The 12,500-nt window shown below is 37.2% G+C and overlaps 1 protein-coding gene and 1 long non-coding RNA gene across 2 annotated transcripts in view; one reads left to right on the top strand and one right to left on the bottom strand.

Moving 5' to 3' along the window:
- Positions 1-12,500, bottom strand: part of fat4 (FAT atypical cadherin 4) — a 146,660-nt gene that overhangs the window by 68,205 nt on the left and 65,955 nt on the right. The window lies entirely within an intron of this gene.
- On the top strand, positions 5,601-6,320 carry LOC130240504 (uncharacterized). The gene is made up of 3 exons (XR_008838775.1): positions 5,601-5,817; positions 6,069-6,166; positions 6,269-6,320. It is a non-coding gene; the product is annotated as an uncharacterized LOC130240504 (long non-coding RNA).

Here is a 12,500-nt window from a genome sequence, read left to right as displayed (position 1 = left end):
GCAGAAGAACAAAACCACTGCAGATACCAGCACATTCAGCAGAACACAGAAGATCACTCCCCCCCAGTCGACAGTCAATGACTAGAGTCTTATATTCCCATTACCTTATGAAAATCATATTTTGACTGTGATGTAATATTGTGCATCATTTGTAAAGCTGCTTTGGAAGGATATGTATTGTGAAAAGTGCTATACAAATAATATAGCAACCACTCAGAACATTTGAACATTATAGCAATTGCACAGCAACCACCCTGAACATTGTAGCAACTGCTTAGCAACCACCCTGAATATTGTAGCAACTGCATAGCAACCACCCTGAATATTGTAGCAACTGCATAGCAACCACCCAGAACATTGTAGCAACTGCTTAGCAACCACCCTGAATATTGTAGCAACTGCATAGCAACCACCCTGAATATTGTAGCAACTGCATAGCAACCACCCAGAACATTGTAGCAACTGCACAGCAACCACCCAGAACACTGTAAACTGCACAGCAACCACCCAGAAAATTGTAGCAATGACATAGCAACCACTCAGAACAACCTGGCAGCTGTAAAGCAACTACCCAGGAACATTCTAGCAGTTGCATAGCAACCACCCAGAACATTGTAGCAACTGCACAGCAACCACCCAGAACATTGTAGCAGCTGCACAGCAACCACCCAGAACATTGTAGCAACTGCATAGCAACCACCCAGAATGGTGTAGCAACTGCATACCAACCATCTAGAACATTATAGCAACTGCAGAGCAACCACCTAGAACACTGTAGTATTTGCAGAGGAACCACCCAAACATTGCACCAACTGCATAGCAACCACCCAGAACATAGTATCAACTGGATAGCAACCACTCAGAATATTGTAAACTGCACAGCAACCCCCCAGAACATTGTAGCAACAACATAGCAACCACTCTGGCCAACCTAGCATTTGCAAAGCAACAAACCAGAACATTGTAGTAACTGGATAGCAACCACTCTGAACACGCTAGCAGCTGTAAAGCAACCCCCAAGAACATTGTAGCAACTGCACAGCAACCGCCCAGAACATTGTAGCAACTGCAACCACTCAAAACCCCATAACAACTCCACAGCAACCTCCCACAACATTATAAACTGCACAGCAACCACCCAGAACATTGTAACAACTGCATAGCAACCACTCAGAACATTGTACTAACTGCACAGCAACCACCCAGAACACTGTAACAACTGCATAGCAACCACTCAGCATGTGGCGTGTTCTTCACAGGTTTAGTTTTAGATGCTCTGAGTCGTTCAATCAGAATCTCTCTCTCTCTCTCTCTCTCTCTCTCTCTCTCTCTCTCTCTCTCTCTCTCTCTCTCAGTGACACAGCGAGTGTCTGAGCCTTCATTGATCAGTGCAGCAGACCTCTGGATTTCCCATCAGCCACCGGGGCCCTCAGACGCCCCTCTTCCGCCTGTTAGAGCAGTGATGGGCTTCTCAGACTCCTCCACTCCATCAGACCAACGCAAACAGTGAAACGCAACAGACGGAAACTCACTCAGAGGGAGAGGAACAAGCCAGAGGCCCGTCTGCTGCTCATGGGGGAAAACTACTTCCTCTCACCAGGGTTATTAGTGTTGACCAGAACTACAACTAAAACTGATGAAAAACACACTCCTGCACTACTGCATCTGACACATGGTTCAGTATAATAACATACATTTCATTTATTTGAACTAGCTGCCAACGTAAGACTTTAAATTAAAACTAAAATAAAAATGTATTTTAAAAATATGAAGGTACACATGGGTAAATACTGAAAATAGCTTACTAAAACTACAAACTGAACACATTTTATAACAATTAATTAAACCAAACCAGTCAAATAATAAAATAAATAAATATCAGTAAAATATAATCTACATAGACCCTCTAGCAACTGCATAACAACCATCCAGAATATTTTGAAAACTGCATAGAAACAAACTGGAACATTGTAGCAACTGCATAGCAACCATCCAGAACATTCTGAAAACTGCATAGCAACAAACTGGATCATTGTGGCAACTGCATAGTAACCATCCAGAACATTCTGAAAACTGCATAGCAACAAACTAGAACATTGTAGCATCTGCATAGCAACCATCCAGAACATTCTGAAAACTGCACAGCAACAAAGTAGAACATTGTAGCATCTGCATAGCAACCATCCAGAACATTCTAAAAACTGCACAGCAACAAAGTAGAACATTGTAGTATCTGCATAGCAACCATCCAGAACACCATAGCAACTGCATAGCCACCATCCAGAACACCCAAGCAACTGCATACCAAGTTTAGCAATACCCAGAACACCCTCGTAACTGAATAGCAACCATCCAGAACACCCTAGCAACTGCATAGCACATTTAGAAACAGACCAGAACACCATAGCAACTGCATAGCAACCACCCAAAACACCCCAGCAACTGCATAGCAAGTTTAGTAACAAAACAGGACATCATAGCAACTGCAAAGCAACCACCCAGAACACCCTAGCAACTGCATAGAAAGTTTAGCAAAAAACCAGAACATAATTTCAACTGCATAGCAACCACCTAGAACACCCTAGCAACTGCATAGCAAGTTTAGCAACAAACCAGGACATCATAGCAACTGCATAGCAACCACCCAGAACACCCTAGCAACTGCATAGAAAGTTTAACAACAAACCAGAACATAATTTCAACTGCATAGCAACCACCCAGAACACTCTAGCAACTCCATAGCAAGTTTAGCAACAAACCAGAACATAATTTCAACTGCAAAGCAACCACCCAGAACACCCTAGCAACTGCATAGAAAGTTTAGCAAAAAACCAGAACATAATTTCAACTGCATAGCAACCACCTAGAACACCCTAGCAACTGCATAACAAGTTTAGCAACAAACCAGGACATCATAGCAACTGCATAGCAACCACCCAGAACACCCTAGCAACTGCATAGAAAGTTTAACAACAAACCAGAACATAATTTCAACTGCATAGCAACCACCCAGAACACTCTAGCAACTCCATAGCAAGTTTAGCAACAAACCAGAACATAATTTCAACTGCATAGCAACCACCCAGAACACCCTAGCAACTGCATAGCAAGTTTAGCAACAAACTAGAACATCCTAGCAACTGCATAGCAACCACCTAGAACACCCTAACAACTGCATAGAAAGTTTAGCAACAAACCAGAACATAATTTCAACTGCATAGCAACCACCCAGCAACTGCATAGCAAGTTTAGCAACAAACCAGGATGTCATAGCAACTGCATAGCAACCACCCAGAACACCCTAGCAACTGCATAGAAAGTTTAGCAACAAACCAGAACAACCTAGCAACTGCATAGTAACCACCTACAACACCCTAGCAACTGCATAGCAACCACACAGAATGCCTTAGCACTATGCAAAACTTCACACGGGACAGTTTTCAAAGTCTTGAACCCTCGTCATCTTTCCCCTCTGTGAGCGATGGACGTGTGACAGAAATGGAGCTCTGCTTCACACTCAGGCTGCAGGATCAATCATAACGATCGGCTTCAGTTCCAGTGTTTGTGTTCATCACACGTCCAGCAGATCCAGCACTCCAGCTCCAGTGTTAAGATCCAGGACGGATGTGGGCAGAGATTCTGGACACGGAGCAGATACAGGAATAACCCTGGATTCCATTCAGACATGCTGTTAGTGGCCGACGCTAAAACGGATGACTACTGGAGCCCAAAAATCCCATAATTCCTGTCCATCGTGCCAAGATGAGATTCAGTTTGAGCTTTACAAAAAACATACACTGAAGACGACTAAGAGAAGTCACAGAAGAGATCTCGATTGTTTCATCTACACTGTAAAAAGTAAAGGTGCTTCAAGTACTCTGTTGAGTACTCAAGGAACTTTAAAATGTATTTTAAGTGCCTCAGAGCTCTTTCTCTCAAAATGGGGTTCCTTGAGGAACCACTGACAGTCTTTGCAGTGCTTGCAGGACCCTTTTGCAGTAACTGGGATCCTACAAGCACTTTTTTGTCAATACTGAGGTTCTGGAGTCACTGTTTCCTTACACTAAGACCTCGAAGCACTTTGAAAGTTATTGGAGGAACTCAATTTTCAAAAAAGAGTTACTGAAAGATCTATGAACTTAATTAATGGTTCCTGGTGGATCTCTCATCTAAAAGCTAGCACTTAAAGGAACCAAGAGATTTTTTTTTTTGTGTCATAATTAAATAGACAATTGTGGAGACCAGAAAATGAGATGGATGTTCATTTACTTAATATTTACTTAGTTATTTGTGCTTTTAGAATGATATGAAATTTGGTGTTTGTTTTTCTTTTTTGTGTGGCACTCACTGTGAACACAAAATATCAATGATTAGAAATGTTAACTTGATTGCAGTTAGGAGACTGACTGGGAAATTGTGAAAAAATTTGAAAATGTAAAAGTAATTTTGGAGAATAAAATACAAATGAGCCACAACAGAGGGAAAAAAAGAGACAAAAACATGCACAGGCTTGTACAATTATGAAAATGATAATTATTATAGGGGACTAATTAAATTTTCTGTAAATGTTTCTGTCATTTAAAACAATAATAATAACAACAACTGCTGCAATAATAATATTAATAATAATAATAATAAATATTAAGCTATTATTATTATTATTATTGTTGTTGTTGTTGTTGTTATTTTTATAAAAATAGAACTATATAACACAGTTCTTCAAAAATCCACTCATGAAAAATATTTAAGATATTACTAAACTTAAGTATATAGGCTATGAGCTCTGGTTTATTAATAAAAAGTATTCCTCCACTTTGTTTTGATAAACCAACAAAGATAACTTGCTAATGAATGCAGTATTTTGTACATTTTTATTTTTCTGAAATAAATGTTTTTTTTTCATCTGTTTCTTGGATTAATGGAATGGAATTAATTGTGTTGCCAAAAAAAAAAAATATATATATTAACCAGAACTAACAAAATAATATAAACATGACGCGGACGCGCATCATCGTGCACGCGCAGGTGCAGGTCGCAGGAGCGTTTTCAAATATCGATTTGTAACGGCTCCTTTCCTCCATTTTATGACTGCTGTCATCTCTAACACACGGAAGGTGAGTAAGTTTGCAAAATAAAAATACAAATTAGATACGATTTGCACACAAATATCTACACTTACACGCATCATTATGTCGTGTAACCTGTTTTAGGAACGTCTCGCGAAGCGATTGCTGTTGTATAAGATTGGGTAAAAATTATTATTTTGCGATAATAACAATCGGCTGGATGTACATAATCACTCAAATTACACGTGTACCTCACACAAATATAAATAATTTGATATAAAATATTGATTTATGTCGAAATATTTTATTGTCATTGAACACGAAGCTTCCATGAAAGCCATTGCAAGCGACCGTTAATTTCAAATTAAACAGATAACGTTATACATTCATACTTATTAGACGGCTTTTTTCCACAAATATATTTATTTATTTATTTATTTATTGTCTTCCCTTACATATACAGTGTGTAGCAAGTGTCTTGAGCAGGGTTGCTTATATTATTTTCTAGCCGCGATGCTATCTAATATTCTTTCCTTATATTTGTGAGTAATATTACGCTTTTGTTATTATTTGCGTTTCTTAAACAGTTACCTGTGTGACAAATTGTGTCTAAGTTATGTACTTCAATACATCTTTTATTCATTCACACAAATAATGTACATAACGCCTGCTTTTTTCCTTCTCAGAACATCCACATAAACCCTGAAATTGTTCAGTATTCTCTCAAACAGCCGTTTGAGTCACCTCAAATGTAAGTATTTTTTAAGTAACTAACTGAATTGGAAATAAATGTAAAAATACTTCATTTAACAAACAATATTATTTGATAATCATTATCCAGCTGGGTATCACTGAACTAATGACATTAAACTTTTAACCATTTAAGTGTCTAAAATCACTCACTTATTTTCTCATTTGCTTGTTTCTGATGTATCCATATTAGGTGTAAATCATTGTGACAGATATAGACTAGAAATTTAAAGTTTGCTGTATCAAATCCAGGTAGCAGTGGGCCAGATTGAAACGGTCCGATGCACTTCACTTGCAATGCAGATCATCATTTCTGGACAGCTTTCTACTTACTGCTGTGGACATGAAAGGTTCAGCAGACTTTTTGCTCTGAATGAATGGCTATTAACATAGTGTGAAGAACAAAATCTGCTCTTTATTAACAATTGGAATCTTTTCTAGGATTGTCCTAGGCTTTCCCATGCTGATGGGCTGCACCACAGCAGTACTGGAGCTGAATTCCTGTCAGAAAACATCTTCAGGATGCTTTGACCAGTGAGTGAAAATCCACATTTTAGCCATGTAGACTTTTGCTCGTCCCACTTTAATCACAGTAATGCATATCTGGCTAACTCCATAGAAACTGTCTGTTCATCGTATTATTAGATCAAGAACTTAATTTACTATGTGTTCTAGAAAAAAATCTATTAAAAATCAAACCAGAAAAATGGCAAATAAGTGAAAATACTTTTTTTTTTTTTTTTTTAAGTTCGGTCTTCTAAACGTCAGGCCACTTGCACTTAAAGCACGTATTGTAAATGAACAGACAACAATCTTAATGCACTAATAATCCTAATCTTAATGTCTTACTGAAACCTGGCTTTAACAAAATGACTACAGTATGTTAGTTTAAAACGAAGCCGCGTTGAACTTGAATTTAATTAAATTATATATATTATTAGATAAAGCAACATAATGCTTGGGTAATACATTTAAAATGAATAGTTGTTCAATTAAAATAATATTTATAAAGTGTCCACCAAATTATAGTTTTTTACAGAGTAGTGAGTTAGTTAATACCACCTCACAAATAAACATGGTTTAAAGTAAATTAAAATTTTGTCATCATTTACCCACCTCTAATATGTTCCAAACCTGTTGGATTTTCTTTCTTTGGTTGAGCGCAAAACATTATATTTTGATTAAAGCTGAACATTTTTAACCGTTAAAAATAAATTTTAACCAGTATAACAAAGTATGGATTGTGGTTATAGGTTTTCTGTTTTCAGTTCAATAGATGAAAGAAACTTAAACAGGATTGGAACAAGTGAAGGTTGAGTAAATGATGACAGAATAAATTTTTTTGGGTGAACTGTCCCTTTAAAGTGGAAGTGAATCACTCAGTCAAGTTTACATTCATTTGTAAATTGATTTCCAGTTTAGTGAAAATATAATAAAGAAACTCGATTAATGTAACCATTATTGAAGAAAAGAGCATGTTTTACAATAGTTTAAATTTTTAGAGCTAGGGTGCAGCTATTTTGGAATATCACTGTCTGATGTCACAAGGTTGGTTCCATTTCCTCAGCTGAACAGATACAGTGGAAGTAATGGACTGAACACGGAGACTGGAAAGCCTAATTTAACACAATGCGTGAAGTTTTAGATGTGCATCACAGAGCTAGTGCAAATACAAGCATTACATTTACAGTTAAAGTCAGAATTATTAGCCCCACTTTGAATTTGTTTTTCTTTTTTAAAATTTTTCCCAAATGATGTTTAGCAGAGAAAGGAAATTTTCACAGTATGTCTGATAATATTTTTTCTTCTGGAGAAAGTCTTATTTGTTTTATTTCAGCTAGAATAAAAGCTGTTTTAAATTTTTTAAAGCCATTTTAAGGTCAAAATTATTAGCCCTTTTAAGTTATATTTTTTGATAGTCTACAGAACAAACCATCGTTATACAATAACTTGCCTAATTACCCTAACCTGCCTAGTTAACCTAATTAACCTGGTTAAGCCTTTAAATATCACTTTAAGCTGAATACTAGTGTCATGAAAAATATCTAGTAAATATTATGTACTGTCATCATGGCAAAGATAAAATAAATCAGTTATTACAAATGAGTTATTAAAACTATTATGTTTAGAAATGTGTTAAAATTTGGATATTAGGGGAAAAAAAATAAACAAGGGTGCTAATAATTCTGACTTGAACTGTACGTCTGAAACATAAAAATACATTTATACATTTTTACATTTTTCTTTTATTACTGATCGATTGATGTGCTTTGGTCCACTCTCTGTATTACGATGCCTGACTGCCCTCAATGTCTTTAACAAGATCTGGTACCTGACGTAATGGAGGCGGGAACTTTCACTTTTTACTATATAGCCCCTCACTTCTTTTCATGTTCAAACCAAACTAAGATCGGTGCCGTTTTTCACTTCACAGTTTTTTTTGTGCTTCATATTCAATGTTGAAAGATTATTGTAATCGTTGCATTAGTCTGAATGTAAATCACCGTGCCATGCAGCGCTGCACCAGTGTGTGAGAGTAGACCAAAGTACATCAAATGAACAGTATTTAAAAAAAGAAAAAGAAAAATAGTAAACATATAAAAAAAGTTTAGATTTTAGACACAAGTCTGTTCCTTGTATTTGTACCAGCTCTGCGATGCATGTCCACAACTTCACGCATTGTGTTAAATTAGGCTTTTCAGTCTTCATGTTCAGTCCATTATTTCCACAATATCACTTCAGTTGAGGGAACGGAACCAACCCCGTGACGTCAGACACAGCGACATTCCAAAATAGCTGCACCCTAGCTCTAAAAACTACAGTAAAACATTGCATTTTCTTCTAAATGGTTACATTAATCGAGTTTGTAATATATATTTTCATTAAAGTAGAAAACAATTCGCAAAATAATGTAAACTTGACAGACTGCTTTACTTTCATTTATATATTTTAAAAAACAAGAGCAACTTTATATTAAGGCACCTTAACCACAGTACTTAAAGTTAAATTAATAATATGGTACAATGCACTTATTAAGTACTGTATATACATGTTTTTACATTGTATTATTGTAAAAACTTATTGTTGTAATATTAATTTCTGTATTTTGAAGGCCACTTAAATTTAGTCTAAAACAATATTTGACCTTCATGCATAATTGATTTAAATTTTTAACTCATATAATTTTCTTTTTATTTAATGTGTTTTTAATCAACTAATGGTTAATTTAAAAAAAAGCTGATAACTACAACCTGAATAAAATAACAATATCGCATATGCAGTACACTCAAAATTATAGTGCATTATCTGTGTGAATAAGTGGGAAAATATGTGGGGTGCACTAGGAGGGAGTGGTTTCAGACAGCTTTTGTGTTGTCTTATTTCTGCTTGTGCTCAGATATTTGAGAGGTTTACATATGGATTTTGCCTTTATTGATGTATATGGGCACTCTGCAAGCAGTGAAAAAAAATCCTTTTATATAAATTAAGACAATTCCTAATTTTATTGATGTTTCCTTTTGTTATTCAGAAATGTTCTACATATCTTTTGTGAATGTCTTGATAAGTAAAAAAATGGCTCTGGAAATATTGTGAATTTCCTTTGTTTTCATAACTTCTCAGGTTAACTACTTTTTAATTTACTTTTATAGGGACACCTCCAATGTGAAGCAGTGGACAGCTAAAGATGTTGCTGGCTGTTATTGCTAGACATTATTTAAATTTGATTATTTGCATTAAATGTATATTACATTATTAATCATATTATGTGAATGTAATTGTGATGTATGTTGATTAATAAAAGTAATTATTTATGAAAAATGCGATTGTATTTTTTAAAAATCTATAAACATGTATAGATAGATAGATAGATAGATGTCTATTGAATTTGTGATTAAACATGTTTGCACAAACCATAAATTAAGAGAGATAGGAAAAACAAGCATTAAAAAAATGGTGCTTCAAAGCACTCAAGGTGGTTCCTGGTCATTCTTAATAAGAGGGTTCCTCAGAGAACTGCTCCTTTTGAAATGGTGCGTAGAGGTTCTTTAGAGGGTTCCGCCAGCGTGGCAATGTGAAGAACCCCAAAAAGTGCCTCCATGAACCTTTCATTTTTACAGTGTTAATAAAAGGGTTCCTCCAGGAACCCTTGAAGTTCCTCAAAGAACTGCTCTTTTTTTTGAAATGGTGCCTAGAGGTTCTTTAGAGGGTTCCGCCGGTGTGGCAATGTGAAAACCCCCAAAAAGTGCCTCCAGGAACCTTTAATTTTTACAGTGTAGACCAGAAGAGTTCTGTTGTACTTTTTTAAAGATTTCCTTTAATGTTGGTCTTTGTGTGTGAAAAAGATCAGCAAAGTTACGAGAACACTCCACTGGGAGATATTTACTATATCAATAACACTGTTTCTGGACGAACTCAATGCCTCCGCTGTAATCCTGAGTTTTCTTCCAGGAACAAACATATAAAACTATCGTAAAAATCATTTCTGCCCAACAGGGGCGGAGCCTGTTTATAGTTGTGTTCATAGTGTGTTTTCTCCTGTTTCACAGATTAACCCATGCACATTTCCCAGCTGTTTACATTCACATGGTCTACATTATAACAACTGTTTTTGAGTTTGAGTGTGTTTTTACATAACCTTGAGTGTGTTTGACACTGAAGAGAAAACCTGGATACTAGTTTAATACTCTCATTACTCGAACCGTGTCTTTGTCTGTGTGCTTAAGTCAGAAAACTGTATATTAGGAGTTTAAACTGTGTGAAATCAAAATGTACAGTGTTTATTTTGACCATTGAATTCCATAGTAGGAAAAACAAATACTATGGAAGTCAGTGGTTACAGGTTTCCAGCATTAATCAAAATATCTCCTTTTGTGTTCAATGGAAGAAAGAAACTTGTATGGGTTTGAATCAAGTGTAGGGTGAGTGAATTATGACAGAATTTGACATTTTTGGGCAAACTATTTCTTTAATAACACTGCTTATTGGATGCTCCCTTATAAGAAAGCCCCACCTCCAATACCACCTGACGCTGCACTGAGCAGCCAATCAGAGTTGACAGATGGCTGACTCTATTAGTGTGTATTCAGTGGATCTCATGGGAGCGTCAGATTCCTCTCACCGTTCAGTTTAATGTCATTTTCCTGTCAAATGCAGAAGGATTTAACTCAGGGATGTAAAGTGAACTTGAGTGCTCTGTCTCTCAGGGATCGAGCGGCACGGCTGCCAACAAACCTTCAGCTTCAGACGAATCCAGCAGGTGAGATGCAGCACACTGAGAATCAACACTGGAAATCAGCTTCAAGTCTGAATACCGTCACAGAACATCAGTTTATTAGACTGTGTCGCCCGCTTTTCTGCTTGATTAATATTAATCTAGCGCTGCGGAAATGTGTCAAACGCTGCATATCGTCTGTGCTCAGAGGCGGAGCCAAACAGACTCCGCCCACACATCTGCTAATGTCATTATCCACGTCAATCAGCGGACACACATTACAGGAGGAGCTCGAGTCTCATTTATAGTGCAGAAGATCACTGAGACTCTTCAAAAAGACATTATTGAAAGACTTGAAAACCATGTGCCTAGCAACCACCCAGGGCAACCTAGCAACTGCATATTGACCACCTAGATTACCATAATAACTGCATAGAAACACCCTATCAAACCTAACAACCATACAGAACACATTAAACAGCCTAGCAACTACCCAGGACACATTAGCAACTGCAGACTAACCCCCTAGAGCATCCTAGCAACTGCATAGCAAACACTGTACACCTCCCAGAACACCCTGCCAACCCTAACAACCACCCACAGCACACCATCAACCCTATCAACCACCAAGCTCACATTAGAAAATCTAACGACCAAAAATACCATCACAACTGTATAGAAACCAAACAAAACTCCCTAGCAACCTTAACAACATCCCTGGAACACCTTACAAACCTTAGCAACCACCCAGACTACCTTAGAAAGACTAGTAATCACCCACACTACCCTAAGAACTACATATCAACCACATAAAATACCCAAGCAACCTTTAAAAACCTACCAGAACACCCTACCAACCACCCACACAAACCCGCCAACCACAACCCAGAACACCCTACAAACCCTAAAAACCACCCAGACCCCGATAGAAATCGTAAAACCTACCTAAAACACCCTAACAACTGCATAGCAACCACAAAACACACCAACAACCCTCCAGAACACCCTAACAACTGCCTAGACCACTTTAGAAAGCCTAGTAACCACTCAAAATACCCTAACAACTGCATGGCAATCACACAGAACACCTTAACAACCACCTAGAACCCCTTACCAACCCTAGCAACCACCCAGGCGACGATAAAAAGCCTAAAAACCACCCAAAATACCCTAACTACTAGGCTGCAACCACACAAAACACCCTAACAACCACCCAGAACACCATAACAACCATAATAACCACCCAGACCATGATACAAAAAGCCCCAAAACCACCCAAAATACCCTAACAACTGCATAGCAACCACTCAAAACCCCAACAACCACAATGACCACTTTAAAAAGCCTAGCAACTACTCAAAATACCCTAACAAGTGCCTAGCAACCACACAAAACACCTTAAAAACCATCTAGAACACCCTACCAATCACCCAGACTACCTTAAAAAGCTTAACAACCCCCCCCCCCAAAAA

The sequence above is a fragment of the Danio aesculapii genome, chromosome 14 (assembly GCF_903798145.1).
Source record: "Danio aesculapii chromosome 14, fDanAes4.1, whole genome shotgun sequence".
NCBI lineage: Eukaryota > Metazoa > Chordata > Actinopteri > Cypriniformes > Danionidae > Danio > Danio aesculapii.
Note: the sequence above shows the minus strand (reverse complement) of the source record. Positions and strands in the feature narration are given on the sequence as shown.